This window comes from Tenrec ecaudatus, unplaced genomic scaffold, assembly GCF_050624435.1.
Source record: "Tenrec ecaudatus isolate mTenEca1 unplaced genomic scaffold, mTenEca1.hap1 Scaffold_86, whole genome shotgun sequence".
NCBI lineage: Eukaryota > Metazoa > Chordata > Mammalia > Afrosoricida > Tenrecidae > Tenrec > Tenrec ecaudatus.
The window spans coordinates 204,757-218,333 of NW_027459695.1; the positions used below are offsets into that span (position 1 = coordinate 204,757).

Consider the following 13,577-nt stretch of genomic DNA (forward strand, 5'->3'; position numbering starts at 1 on the left):
TCTCCAGTGTTGTCCCCTGTAGCTCTATGGGTCAGTGAGAGACGCCATGTCTCATGGTGGGATGGCCCTGATATTTTCATCAAATATTTTCATCAGCTCATTTTAATGCCTCTCTTCATTGACATTGCTGATAGCTAAAGTCATGATGTTGCTGGTATATAAATAATTTTCTATGAGTAAAAAACATCATCTTATCCCCCCCTCAAAAATAGAACCTAATAATAATTTAATTTTTCATGTTTGAATTTATATTGATCTATTTTAAAGCACACCAAAGTCAAATTGCCTCTAGTTTTCTAAAATGGAAAGTTTCTACTTCATGTCTAATGGTGGTTTATTTCTTCTAGACATAGAAATAAGTAATTTTTCTTGTTTTGGTTGATATAAGAAGAATCCAGGGAAATTAGGCAAATTTTGCTGTTGCAAACAAGCTAAAGTTAAAATGTAAAAACAGAACTAATTAAAAACCTAACCAACTGTCATCTAGTCCATTCCAGTGCATGGTGACAGTGACATGGTTTCTGAGGCGCTATGGTTGTAGGAGGGCAGAGAGCCTCGGCCGTTCCCTCGGGGCAGCCTATGGTTCATAGTCCACTGCTTACCCTGTAGAACCACCGGGGCTCCTCGGTGTTGCCTGTGGAGTGCCAAGTACTTACTCATCGCCACTGTGCATTTTTACTCATCAATCTTAGGTGTTGGCAGGGGAGATACTGTGATCAGGAAGGTGCTTTTCCAGGGGAAAGCTTATACATTGCATGCCGGATGCGCTGACCCCTGTGATTTCCCCAAATGTGGGAAACCTGACTGCATAATTTGTGGTGGTGGGGGACGCATCCGCGCTCTCCCGCTGTGAATATATATATAAATCTTAGGCATATCTTTTTCCTGTGAAGGTTGGCTTTCTTCACCTTTACCCATATATTGGAACTTCAGATTTAATCCAATTTAGCTTATTCTCCATATAGAAAAACTTACGGAATTTAAATAGTGAAAATCCCACATTGTCTTGCTGTGGTAGTTCTGCCAAGATTATGCCTGCTTGTTTTGATATAAAAGTGTCGACTGTTTCTTTCTGTTTATAACCTGCCATTGTTATGAGTTTGCGTCATGTTAAATGACTTGTTACTTGTTACTTTGTTTCCCTGGATGATACTTTTGAACTTGAAACTCTCCAGAGACAAACATTGAAAACACTGAGAAACCTGAGATGAAAGCTGTCTATATGTTTTCTGACAGGTGATTGTGAGGAATGTTTACTTTACTGACTGACTTCCAGATGTTGCCAAGCCCAGAGTTGTTACCGGCTCCCCATTACACTTTGGCAGATACAAGAGTCCAAGTTGAGGTTATGATTGCCATCTCTCTGGAGAAGCAAGTAAACAAGTCATCTATTTTTCAACGAAATTAGTGAAGAAGCTAATTTATTTCCTTGAGAAGAACTGAAGGTAGTTTCATGAAATTTTAATCTGAGTGTTTGATTCTTTGTGAACTCTGCGAAGTTAGAGTAAACGAAAGAAACTTAGAGAAAACCGTATCTGTGCAATCATTTCCAGTAACCTGCGAATACAAGGGGAAAGTAAAAGGCATTTCTACTTGAGTCCCGGTTCATATACACATGGATTTACTCTAAATAAAACATGTTTGAACATGTCTTTGTGATCAGTGAATGAACACAGACAAATCCTCTTAGTATATACTTGCCATAGTTTCATGAAGGTACTATTGAAAAAATAAAAATTTTAAAGGCCCAATCACAAGGTAACTTCTGAGGGGATCTGCTGGAGCAGGTAAGGGCAAGGCACAGAGCTCAGCTCAGATGATTCTGGTGCACGGTTGTTGGATTTAAAGAGATCTGCAATGGAGAGTTTCTCAGAAAGAACAGGATGATCACAGGAATGCAAGACGAAGACGTCTGAAGAAAACTCAAAACTACATTGAAGTGAAAACGACCCAAAAAGTTGCTCTGGGGAATTTCGGGAACAACTCTGCTCACCTACCCTCCGTGTTCTGGTCATTTCACTGGGAACCTTCCATGCCCGATCTGGCCTCTTCAGATTTCTTGGTATTACCCAAACTCAGCATGAAAAGGAAAACACAGTTGGAATCCCTTGGGGACACCAAAACTACATTTTTGATAGGGCGTGCATCGCAGTGTGCAGGAATCTTCAGAAGTGCTGAGCAGGAAGGAAACACGGCCTTAAGAAGCACATGGACCTAGAAAGTGGAAGGTTTGGTTGGTTTGTTTGTTTCATAAGGGTTTCTATGATTTTTGTAGACTTATTTGGCCCTCATGTAGTGAAATAATCCTCTTAGCTTCTAGAAAATCAGGTATGTCATGTGTGAAATCAGGTATGTCATGTGTGAGTGATTCCAACAATGACAGTTAAAAAGTTTATTCAATATCAAGTGCGTGCCCTGGGCAAGTTGTTTTACTTCTTCCTTGCCTGTTATGTACACGAGTAATAAAATGATGTGCGGTTCTCAGTTGGTCCATTTCTTTTGTGGCTTAATTGCAGTGATTGGGGCATTAGTTATGCTGGCGTTCCCTTTCATTACATATTGTACTTATCCGGGATATCCTAGGGTGGCAAATTTAGTTTGATAGCACAGTGAAGTTTGAGGTGCATGCCTGTGTTCAGTATTGTTCTTGAACTCTGCGATGTCCTATCGGTGTAAATAATCCCATCCACCTCCTGTGTGAGCCCATCCTTGAAGATCTCCTCATATGGATGCTTAATGAAAAATATACGACGCCTTTGTCCTTGTCAGCGGTGTCAGCACATGTGAGATATTCAGCACAAGTGCGAAATAAAGCTTCTGCTCTAAGAGGGGCCTGGGGACATTTTGTTTGGATGAGTAAACAATGTGTGCATCCTGGTGTCATGGAAAAAAGGACTCTCCTGAGTTCATAGGAAGGACATTGCTATTGATGGGTGACCCTGTGTAAGACAGCCGATCTTCAGAGAGTGTTCTGGGCTATTCTGTCTCCAGGCCTTTCTGATTTGGAATTATTTTTTCAGGTTCGAACTGCCGGCTAATCACAAACCACCTGTGTCATGCAGGCTCCTGTGCACGGGGAAAGAGTGCTTAAAAGACTGTTTAAATCTCCCTGCCTTGAATTTATTTGTTTTTCCGCAAATTTATCACCCACCTTCCAATAGATGTACTAAATTCAACCTATTTGTTACAATCAAGAGGTTTTTATCATTAGACCAGCAAGCCATCGACTTTTACAAATTACCTTATGAATCTGGTAGTACTATAATGTACTAATTTTAATGTTGGAATAGAAAAAATGTCACAGGAGCACATACTTGGTTTTGAAAAATATATTTTGATAATTTTGAATTTTCTTCAAAAATTGAGATAAAATATTTTTGGATACTTAATTCTGTACATATGAACTCTTTTGAATCTAAAGGCTGATATAATAGAGTAAAATAATTTAAAAGGTAATCAGATAATGAACTAAATAAGAAAATGATTCAGTTTAGTATACGTTGGGATAACTATTAAAATTTAGAGATGTATTTTTTTACCTTTATACAATGGAATCTTGACATGCCACACTAGTTTTTGTCTATTATCTAAGTATGTACGCATTTGTATAAGTAATTGGTGATTTTTAGGGAGTGAGTACCTTTGCACCAAGTTTTTGGATCATAGGCAACCAGAGATAGGATTGATAAGAATGAAGATTGCAGAATACTTCATTGTGCTCATGCGGAACCTAGTCATGGCTCAAAAGGAAGGGAGAGGGATGGTGCTGGGGTGAAAGGGGGATGATGTCAAGGAGTCTATGTAGGAGAAGAATGTTGAGAAACTGATCGTGGTAGCAAATGTACAATTCTACTTGAAGTGATTGAGCTGTAGAATAATATGCTGTATGTATTTAATCCCAAGTCATAAAAAAGGCAGCTGCTTGAATAGAACAATGGAATATTTCATGGTTCAAAGCCCCGAAAGGGCCACGTCCTTTCGCAGTACTTATTTAATCTGTGTGCTGGGTAAGTGATCAGAGAAGAGAGACTACATGAAGAAGAATGTTGCATCAGGAATGGTGGAAGGTTTATTAACCATCTTTGATAAGTGAGTGATATAACCTTGCTTGCTGAAAGTGAGGAAGACTGAAGCGCTCACTGATGAAGATCAAGGATTACAGCCTTGTTCAGAAAAAGGAGTCTGACTTAATGTCAAGAAAACAAAAATCCTCACAACTGGGCCCATAGGTAACATCAGGATAAATAGAGAAAAGATGGAAGTTGTTAAGAATTTTATCTTGCTTAGATCTAAAATCAATGTTTATTGAAGCAGCAGTCAAGAAATCAAAGAACCGATTGCATCGGGAACATCTGTTACATGAGAGTTCTTAAAAGTGTTGTGCCTGACCTAAGCCATGATTTTTCAGTTGCTTCATATACCTGAGAAGGCTGGACTTTGAATAAGGAATGCACTTGAATTCTGGAGCTGGCGAAGAATATTGAAAGTACAATGGATTGCCAAGTGAGTAACGCATCTGTCTCATAAGAAGTACAGCCAGAATTCTCATAGAAGCAAGGATGGTGAGACCTCGTCTTCGGTGCTTTAGACATGTTATCAGGAAAGAAAAGTCCCTGGAAGAGGACAACATTCCTGATATGCTAGAGGGACAGCAAAAAAAAAAAAGAAAGAAAGAAAGAAAAAGACTCGACGAGACTGGTTGACCCGGTGACTGTAACAATGGGTTGAAACCTAACAATCGTGATGATCATGCTGGTTGGGCGACAAGTCTTTCTGTTGTACCAATGTGCCGATTAGTCCGACCGGCTTGATGGGACCTCACAGCAACCTTTTGTTCCTAAAACAAATCTTTATCAGTTATGATGAAAAAGGATTTCAGGACAACAACTATATTGGTAGGAAATTGGGTGTTTGGTTGAATGAAGAATTGGGGAAAATCTGTTAGTTTGGAAATGGGTACAGCAAGAATCTACATAAAGCAATTTGATGTTTGCAGGTTTAGTGGTGAACATACTCTTACATCCAGGCAGATTAAAGTTGAGATCTTGGATGCAAAAGGAGAATATAGTTTTATTCAATTTACCTTTTGAAGAACAGTATATATTTGGTGAAAATCTCCAACTCATAATGTTGTCATGGTTAAGGGATATTTTCTCATTTTCAAGAATCAGTGTTTTAGCCATGTTATTTTTTTGCCCATTCAAGGCAGTTTCTCTTTAATTCTCAATAGACTCTGAGTTCCACCAACCACATATTCATTATATCCCACTTTCCTTAAGTTTAAGACTATCACAGTTTTCTGGCTTCTTGTTATGTAAGGGAAAATGTTCACATAAAAACAAACAAACAAACTTACCTCCCTGTTTGGATTGTCTATGATGCTTCTTCAACATATTTATGTGTATAATTTTCCTTTCAATATTCAAAAACATAGTATTTCTAGTCATTTCAATGTGGTTTGCACACTTGAATCTCAGTATATTCTTGAGCAAAAATGTCATGCATATTATTACTTTTTAACTTCTGAATTTATTTATATATATTCAAATAAATTATTCTAAAATCCTATTGAATAATAATAACAATTGCTTACTGCTTTTCAAATGTTGGTAGAAGTTTTAGAAATATGAGAGCAAGACTCTAGCTATTTTAAAACTATTTCAAGGCTTCTTTTGTCCTGGTTACTAAGCTTGAAACGGACATGTTTTTGGTTGGGATGACTGTACTTTCTACATTTCCTGTTGATAACAGTATAAACAGTTCAAACAGAAATTCAAGACTGGGGTTGGAAAACACAGGAGCCTGGCCTTACACAGAAATAGAACACACGACATTCAAACGATCAGATTCAACTTTGTCATAACTTTGAGAAACAAAGGTTTACAGCAATTAAGACAACACGGAATTAACAAAAAATAGCAACTTAAAAATGAAAGGGTTGTTTTGTGACATTTTGTTTGACCTTGACACACCCTTCTCCAACACTCCCTGGTTCAACTATTGTTGAATTCAGTAGCTCACATTCCCTGCGTGGTACTCTGATCCCTCTTTTTGTAGAAATAGACCTTATTTTCATGGAATTCTAGTTTTCAATGAATAGTATTCAAAATGCCGTGTTTTAAGCAAGAGTACTCTGAAGCATGCAAAAAGACAAGGAAATGTGAGTTATCTCTTAGTGTCATTGTGTGAATTCCAACTCATAGAGACCCTATCCTACAGAGTAGACTTGGCCCTTTGAGTTCTGAGGCTATAAGTTTTATTTTTTAAATTTTTTTTATTTTAACAATTTATTGGGGCTCATATAATTCTTTTCACAGTTCATACATATACATACATCAATTGTATAAAGCACATCTGTACAGTCTTTGCCCTAATCATTTTTTTCTCTTTTCTTCTTTTACATATTATTAGGGACTCATACAACTCTTACCACAATCCATACATATACATACATCAATTGTATAAAGCACATCCATACATTCCCTGCCCCAATCATTCTCAAGGCATTTGCTCTCCACTTAAGCCCCTTGCATCAGGTCCTTTTTTTTTCCCCCTCCCTCCCCAGTCCCCCCTCCCTCATATGCCCTTGGTAATTTATACATCGTTATTTTGTCATATCTTGCCCTATCCGGAGTCTCCCTTCCCCCCTTCTCTGCTGTCCCTCTCCCAGGGAAGAGGTCACATGTGGATCCTTGTAATCAGTTCCCCCTTTCCAACGCACTCACCCTCCACTCTCCCAGCATCGTCCCTCACACCCTTGGTCCTGAAGGTATCATCCACCCTGGATTCCCTGTACCTCCAACCCTCATATGCACCAGTGTACAGCCTCTGTCCTATCCAGCCCTGCAAGGTAGAATTCGGATCATGGTAGTTGGGGGAAGGAAGCATCCAGGATCTGGGGGAAAGCTGTGTTCTTCATCGATACTACCTCACACCCTAATTAACCCATCTCCTCTCCTAAACCCCTCTATGAGGGGATCTCCATTGGTCGACACTTGGGCCTTGGGTCTCCACTCTGAACTTCCCCCTTCATTTAATATGATATATATATATACATATATACATATACACATACATACACACACACACTTATATCTTTTTTTTTTTGTTTTTGCATGATGCCTTATACCTGGTCCCTTTGGCACCTCATGATCGCACTTGCCGGTGTGCTTCTTCCATGTGGGCTTATTTGCTTCTGAGCTAGATGGCCGCTTGTTCACCTTCAAGCCTTTAAGACCCCAGACTGGAGGCTATACGTTTTTATAGAGGAGAAAACCTCATCGTGTGAAATGGCTGGTAGTTTCAGACTGCTGACCTGAGGTGAGCAGCCCAGTGCCACTGTAACTCATTACGTCACCAGGACTTCTTTTGTGGTAGTCATACACAGAATAAATTAATAGTATTTGTTCCTAAGGAGCTTATACATTAGAATTACCAAAGACTTTAATTCACTGTTATAAATCAAAAGCTAAAGGACCACATGAGCAAATGGAACCATTAGTTTGGTGTGTTAACAAATAAATAAAAATTCAATTAAAAGAAACTATAAATAGGACCAAAACAAATTTTGGAGCAGCAAAGCATAACAGAAATGAAAAATTCACAAGAGGATTTTAATAGCAAATTTAAGCAGGCAAATGGGGAAAACCCACCAGCTTAAAGATCAGTCCATTTGAAATATCTATTCTGAAGAGCAGGGAAAAAATGATGATATAAAATGAATGAACCTAAAAGACATATCGCAAATCATCAAGCATAGCGGTATATGCATATTGGGAAAGCTTAGGAGAAAACAGAGAGAAGGAGAAAGATTATTTGGAAAAATTTAATGAAAGAACTATTCCAAAATCAATAAAGACATGCTTTTCCCCTATAAGGAGTTCAAGGAACTTCAAGAAAGATAAATACATAAGGCTCCACTCTGAGATACATTGATTGATACAGTTTAAAGAAAAATGAGGTAACACTGAGAGCAGTAACGAAGAAGTGACACTTTACATACAAGTGACCTTGAAACCACTGAGGACAGAAAGTAGTGAGATGACATTTTTAAATTGTTGTGAGTAAGTGAGAATTTTTCAGTCACGAATTCTGTATCTCAGAAATGAAAAGAGGAGAGAGAGAGAGAGAGAGAAAGAGAGAGAGAGAGAGAGAGAGATTCACAAAGAAAAATAGCCCGGTTGTTGTTGTTTGTTGTTACCATTAAACCTGCCCCCAAATGAAAGAAAAGGCATCACAACTGGGAAGGTTCACATAATCCCTGCCCATCACACTTGGATTTATGAATACATTTCCGAGAACAAGATTCAATAAAATAATGTCTCTGCAAGAGGTCTTTCAGGCAAGGTAAGTTCAGGGCGGTGATGTCAGCTCCGAAGATGGTGGCAGCTACCTAGAATCCTTGGGTTGTCCAACGAGTGCTATTTACAGAGGATCCATGAGAACATGCAGTGATCACAGATGCTTCTTGGGAGAAGGTGTCAGAAAACAGAACACTACACGGATGGCGAACGGTCAGGGAGCTGCGCCGAGTATTTATTTCGTCATAGACAGCATACTTGTTCCTTCCTCAAGGGCATCGGCGTTGTCCGGAGAGAAAGTCATTGGTAAACCTTACCCCATCTACCCTGCTGCCCTGGTGTTTTCCTTTCAGAAGCCCAGAACCTTAACCCCCTGGAGCAGTTCCGTTCTGCACGTGTGGGTTGCCACAGTCAGAATTGACTCAACAGCCACTGGTTAGGGTTTTTTCATTTTTATTTCAGCTTACAAGGATTTTTATTTTCAACTTGGGTCCAAAAGCAGCAGTCCTAAGAAGCGGCAGTCAAGAAAGTAAGCAACATATTTTTCCGGGCAAATCGGGTGCGTGAAAGCTTTTCATATTGTTAAAGAGCAAAAATTGTCATCATGAGGATTAGGAGGCGTCTGACTCAAGACAGGACATGTTCAGTTGCCCCACATGCGTATGAAAATTGGAGCACGAATGAGAAAGATGACGGTGTAATTGCTGCATGTGGATTAAGGGGTGGAGAGAGTGTCTGAAGGACCTTGCGTGAGGGCCCAAAGAACACACAGAAAGTTCTGGGAGAAGTCCAGCCGGCTTACTGGGTAGAAGAAGTTAGGGTGACAAAATGCTGTCTCATCTATTTTTGACTATTATCAGGAGGACAATCCCTAATAAAGGACATCTCACTTGGTAAGTTAGAGGGTCAGCAAAAAGAGTGGAAGGGCCTAAGTGAGATGGCTTGACAGGGGTCGCAGCACTGGGCTCAACATGATCATTGTGACGGTGACACAGGCCTGGGGAGTGTTTCCTTTGTGCGTAAGGTCGCTGTGGGTTGGAACTGACTCATAGGCACCTAACAACAACAACAACCATGATAGAGAAATGCTGGGTTTTCAGAACCTGATTCATATTCTAGTAGGGCACCCGATATGGTTCTTTATAAATTCTTAAAATTAGACAGACTGTGCTATTTACTGAACCACATTTTAAAACAAGTGCTATTGGAGAAAGGAGAGAATAATTTAATTTGGACTTAACTCAGGAAAGATTTCTTAGAAATGTTATACAAGTGTCTTCCCCTATAACGTTAACACTTTGATGTGTGGAAATTGGACAATTTCAGGCACGGAGAAGTTGTCTCGCGATAAAGATAAGGGAAGATGTAGAATCTGTTTCCGGAAGAGCTTTCAGAGGAAGAAGGACCTATCAGCAGGCTGGGGATGGCTCTCTTAGATGCTCTCAGAAAATAATGAGAATGGAATCTCAGAGAAGAAGCAGATGCAATCATTCTTTTTCATGTCAAAGAGCCATCATCTTTCTTCTTTCAATAAGTCAAATTTAACCAAAGAAGGAACTAATGTGTTACAGATGTCATTTATATACATCTTGATATACATGGTAAAATAAAATACAAGTTGTATTTTAAAAGAAAACAAATGACTATAAAGGAACCATGGCAGCATGAGTTTAACCGTGTAACTAAATCTTGAATTTTAAACTAGTTTATAAATAATTGTACAGATATTTGGTTAATTTGGATTTTGATAGCTAGGTGAAAAGGTAACTATTTCAATTATCAAAAGAAATTGCAACTCAATAAAATTGGTACTTTATTTAGGATTAGTTCTGTACTCTATATTTTAGGAAAAATATCCATCTGACACTAAAATTGCATGATATTCACAATATTCTGTTTTTTGAAAAATAAACCATATAAGTTATTACTTTTCAACTAAATCCAGTAATGAATCTTAAAAAAACACAAACCTTGCGCCAGCTTTGAGATAAGGGAGAAATTAGGGAATTGTTTTACATTCAAAATGTACTTAAAATCTAATTTGTAATGATTCTGTTCATTACAAATGTGTATAATTTGTAACGATCCTGTTAATTTGTGACATTTGCTAGCACAATATTGTGCAAGTGTCATTTAAAAGCCTTGTTTATATAGCATGTTCGACAGGCCTTGTTCACTAGCATTAATTCATGCCGCGCTTTTTCTTAATACGCTAAATTTCGTATGGAATTCCAGCTGTGAACATCTAGTCCTAGTGCTGACAAGGAGCAATCGTCCAACAGTGAGTGACCAGGATGCCGATGGTGGGCTGATCTTCCAAAACACAACTGGTGCCGGCATCTTTATGCGGTTATTTTATATCCTGTCTGACTTGAAATATAAAACGAATTTAGGATGAAATAATATATACTTTTTAAGAAAACTTGTGTATTGAATCTTTAAGACAAAGTAGTTTCACTTATTTAAAATTGTAATTGAGATTTCTCCATTTGGTTTAGAAATTTAGATATATGTATATATAGTATTCATTTTCATAAACATATATAATACTTTTTTGTGAATTAATGCTTTGCTAATATCCTTTATACCTTGGGGAATATGTCCCGGATGCTCATTAGACGCAAAGGCAGGAAAAGTATGTCCACAGGCTTCAGATATGTGGTCAGGAGGAACCAGGCCCTATGAAAGGACATCACGTTTGGCAAAGTGGGAGGTTAGCGGGAGAGGAAGATCCTCAAGGATCTTGCGGACACGGTGGCGGGCCCAGTGGAGCCTGCCTGGGAACTGTGAGGGCACTACAGGCCCGGGAGTGTTTCACTTTGTTTTCTGTAGGTTGTTACGAGTCAGAGTCAACTCAGTGCCAACTAACAACATTTATTAATTTTAAAATAAAATTTTTAATTGTAAGATTTTAATTGTAAGATTTTAATGTTTTAAAGGATTACTGCAAATAATGTTTTAAAGGATTACTGCAAATATTACTGCAAAAATTTTAAAGGATTACTGCATTAATGCAAATGCAATTTAACCCATCTTTCTATTGATTCTCTACTATATCTACTAAATCCATTTATTTTAAAGAATAAAAAAACTCAGAAAAATCCCATAACAAAAATAAAAACTCAGAAAGCTCTCCATGTATGTTATGAAACAGGGATATTCCACCGGAAAAAATTGAGATAAAACATAGAAGACTAAACTGAAATTAATCTCAGATGTTCTAGTTTAGCAGGACACATATTACTTTTAAAATAAAGCATTAATTAATAAATATTTTAATCCTAAAGGGAATATCAGGCATAATCTCAAGCTCTAGACTCAAAAAAATATCAGCCTTTTGTTAAAAATATAGTAAAACATGCAAACACTGGAACTTGTGCATAAAAGAAGTCTGTGAGAGAAGGAAACCTGTACTGTTCCCACGAACAGAGCAATCGGGTCGTAGGAAGACTGCTCTCTGTCAAAAGTGGAAAACATGCTGGGTTGTAAAACACAAAGCAGGTCTGTTGAGTTCCAGCTTTTAAAGATTCCACTATAGCTTCTTAGACTTTTATTGAAAGAAATAAAACAGAAACGAATATATATAGAACTGAGTAAATGAAACAGAATTGAAGAAATGTAGAACTGAGTAAATAAAACAATTGAAGCACCTAATCCTCTCCCTGATCCCACCCCCATCCCTGAGATAACCCTTCTAATGTGGTTGTTTTGTGCTCTAGAGTAGAACCCCTCCCATAGCGACCCTGCAGGACCCTACACTCACCCAATTGGGTTTTCTTGGCTGTGATCTTAACAAAGCTGATTGCTAGATCTTTCACCCAAGAGACTGTGTGAGTTTGAATTTACGACCTTTGGTATAGCAGCCAAATGCTTAAACATCGCAATACTAGGGCTTCTTAAACATTAAGCCTACTGTCATCTAAGAGATTCCAATGCATAGTGATCCTATGGATGGTTTTGAAGGCTATAATTTTTTTAAAATATCATTTTATTGGGGTCTTGGACAACTCATCACAATCCATCGACCTATCCATCCATGTGTCAAGCACATTTGTACATTTGTTATCATCATCCTCCTCTAAACATGTGCTTTCTACTTGAACCTTTGTCCTTATTTTTTTTTTCTCTTCCTCTCCCGCCTTCCCTCCCTCAAGAACCTTTGCTAATTTATAAATTTTTTTCATGTCTTACACTGTCTGATGTCTTCCTTCACCCACTTTTCTGTTTTCCGTCCCCCAGGGAGGGGTTTTATTTAGATCGTGTGAACGGTTCCCCCTTTCTCCCCGACCTTCCCTCTTACCCCACTGGTATGGCTACTCTCATCATCTGTCCTGGGGGGTTTTACTGTCCTGGATTCCCTGTGCTTCCAGTCTTATCTGTACCAAGGGCTATAAATCTTTATGAGAGAGGATAGCCTCATCTTTGTTGAGTATAGTGACTGGTGGATTTGAATCACCACCTTTTAGTTAGCATCTCAATGCTTACCCAATGCTCCCCCAGAGCTCCTTCCTTAACCAGTGAGGAGACTGCAAATTTATCTCATCCATATTTTCTGTCATTCATGTTTACTAGTTTATAATATTGGTCTAAATTTGTTTGAAACTTTCATCTTTTATGAGGTACTGAAATTAGAAACTGGAAATTAGAAACAGTATTGCAATTATATCTTTTTATATGTGTCCTTTTACTTGCATTTTTCTCATGATGGAATTGCTGGATTATAAGGTATATATACACATATTCCAAGTCAATTTACATTTTCTCAAGACCTATTTTTTCTGTTCTTTAAAGTATCGCATCTTACAAGTCTCTCTGAATTATTGATATTCTTCTTATTTCACTAAATTATATAAACAACAAATATGTCGAAATTCTTTCATATCAAACCTATAATTCCACCTGCACATTCCATAAACTCTGCTTTCTTTTCTTTTTTTATGAAAATGAAGAATATCTTCTTCTATCTAGGCCAAACACTCCAGTGGATGCTGTAACTTTCTTTCTTGTACATTCAAGGATATTTCTCATGCAAAGCCATACTCTATTAAATCATCAGATTTCCTGCTTGACACATTAAGTCTTACAAACATGCATTAATATTTAAATATTAATATTCCCTTGACTCCTTTAATCTCAACTCTTTTATATCTTTGCATCATTATTAAAAATTCCAATTCTTTTACCATTCTCTTAACCAAAATACTAAATCAACTGCCATTGAGTTGCTTCAGACCAGCAACTGTATAGTACAAAGTAAATTTCCTCCCTAGGATTTCT

General features: G+C 37.9%; 1 protein-coding gene and 1 non-coding gene across 6 annotated transcripts in view; both read left to right on the top strand.

Moving 5' to 3' along the window:
• Window positions 1-13,577, top strand: part of LOC142436914 (thyrotropin-releasing hormone-degrading ectoenzyme-like) — a 337,115-nt gene that overhangs the window by 169,016 nt on the left and 154,522 nt on the right. The window lies entirely within an intron of this gene.
• LOC142436916 (U1 spliceosomal RNA) lies at window positions 685-849 on the top strand. Its single transcript, XR_012782174.1, has one exon. It is a non-coding gene; the product is annotated as a U1 spliceosomal RNA (small nuclear RNA).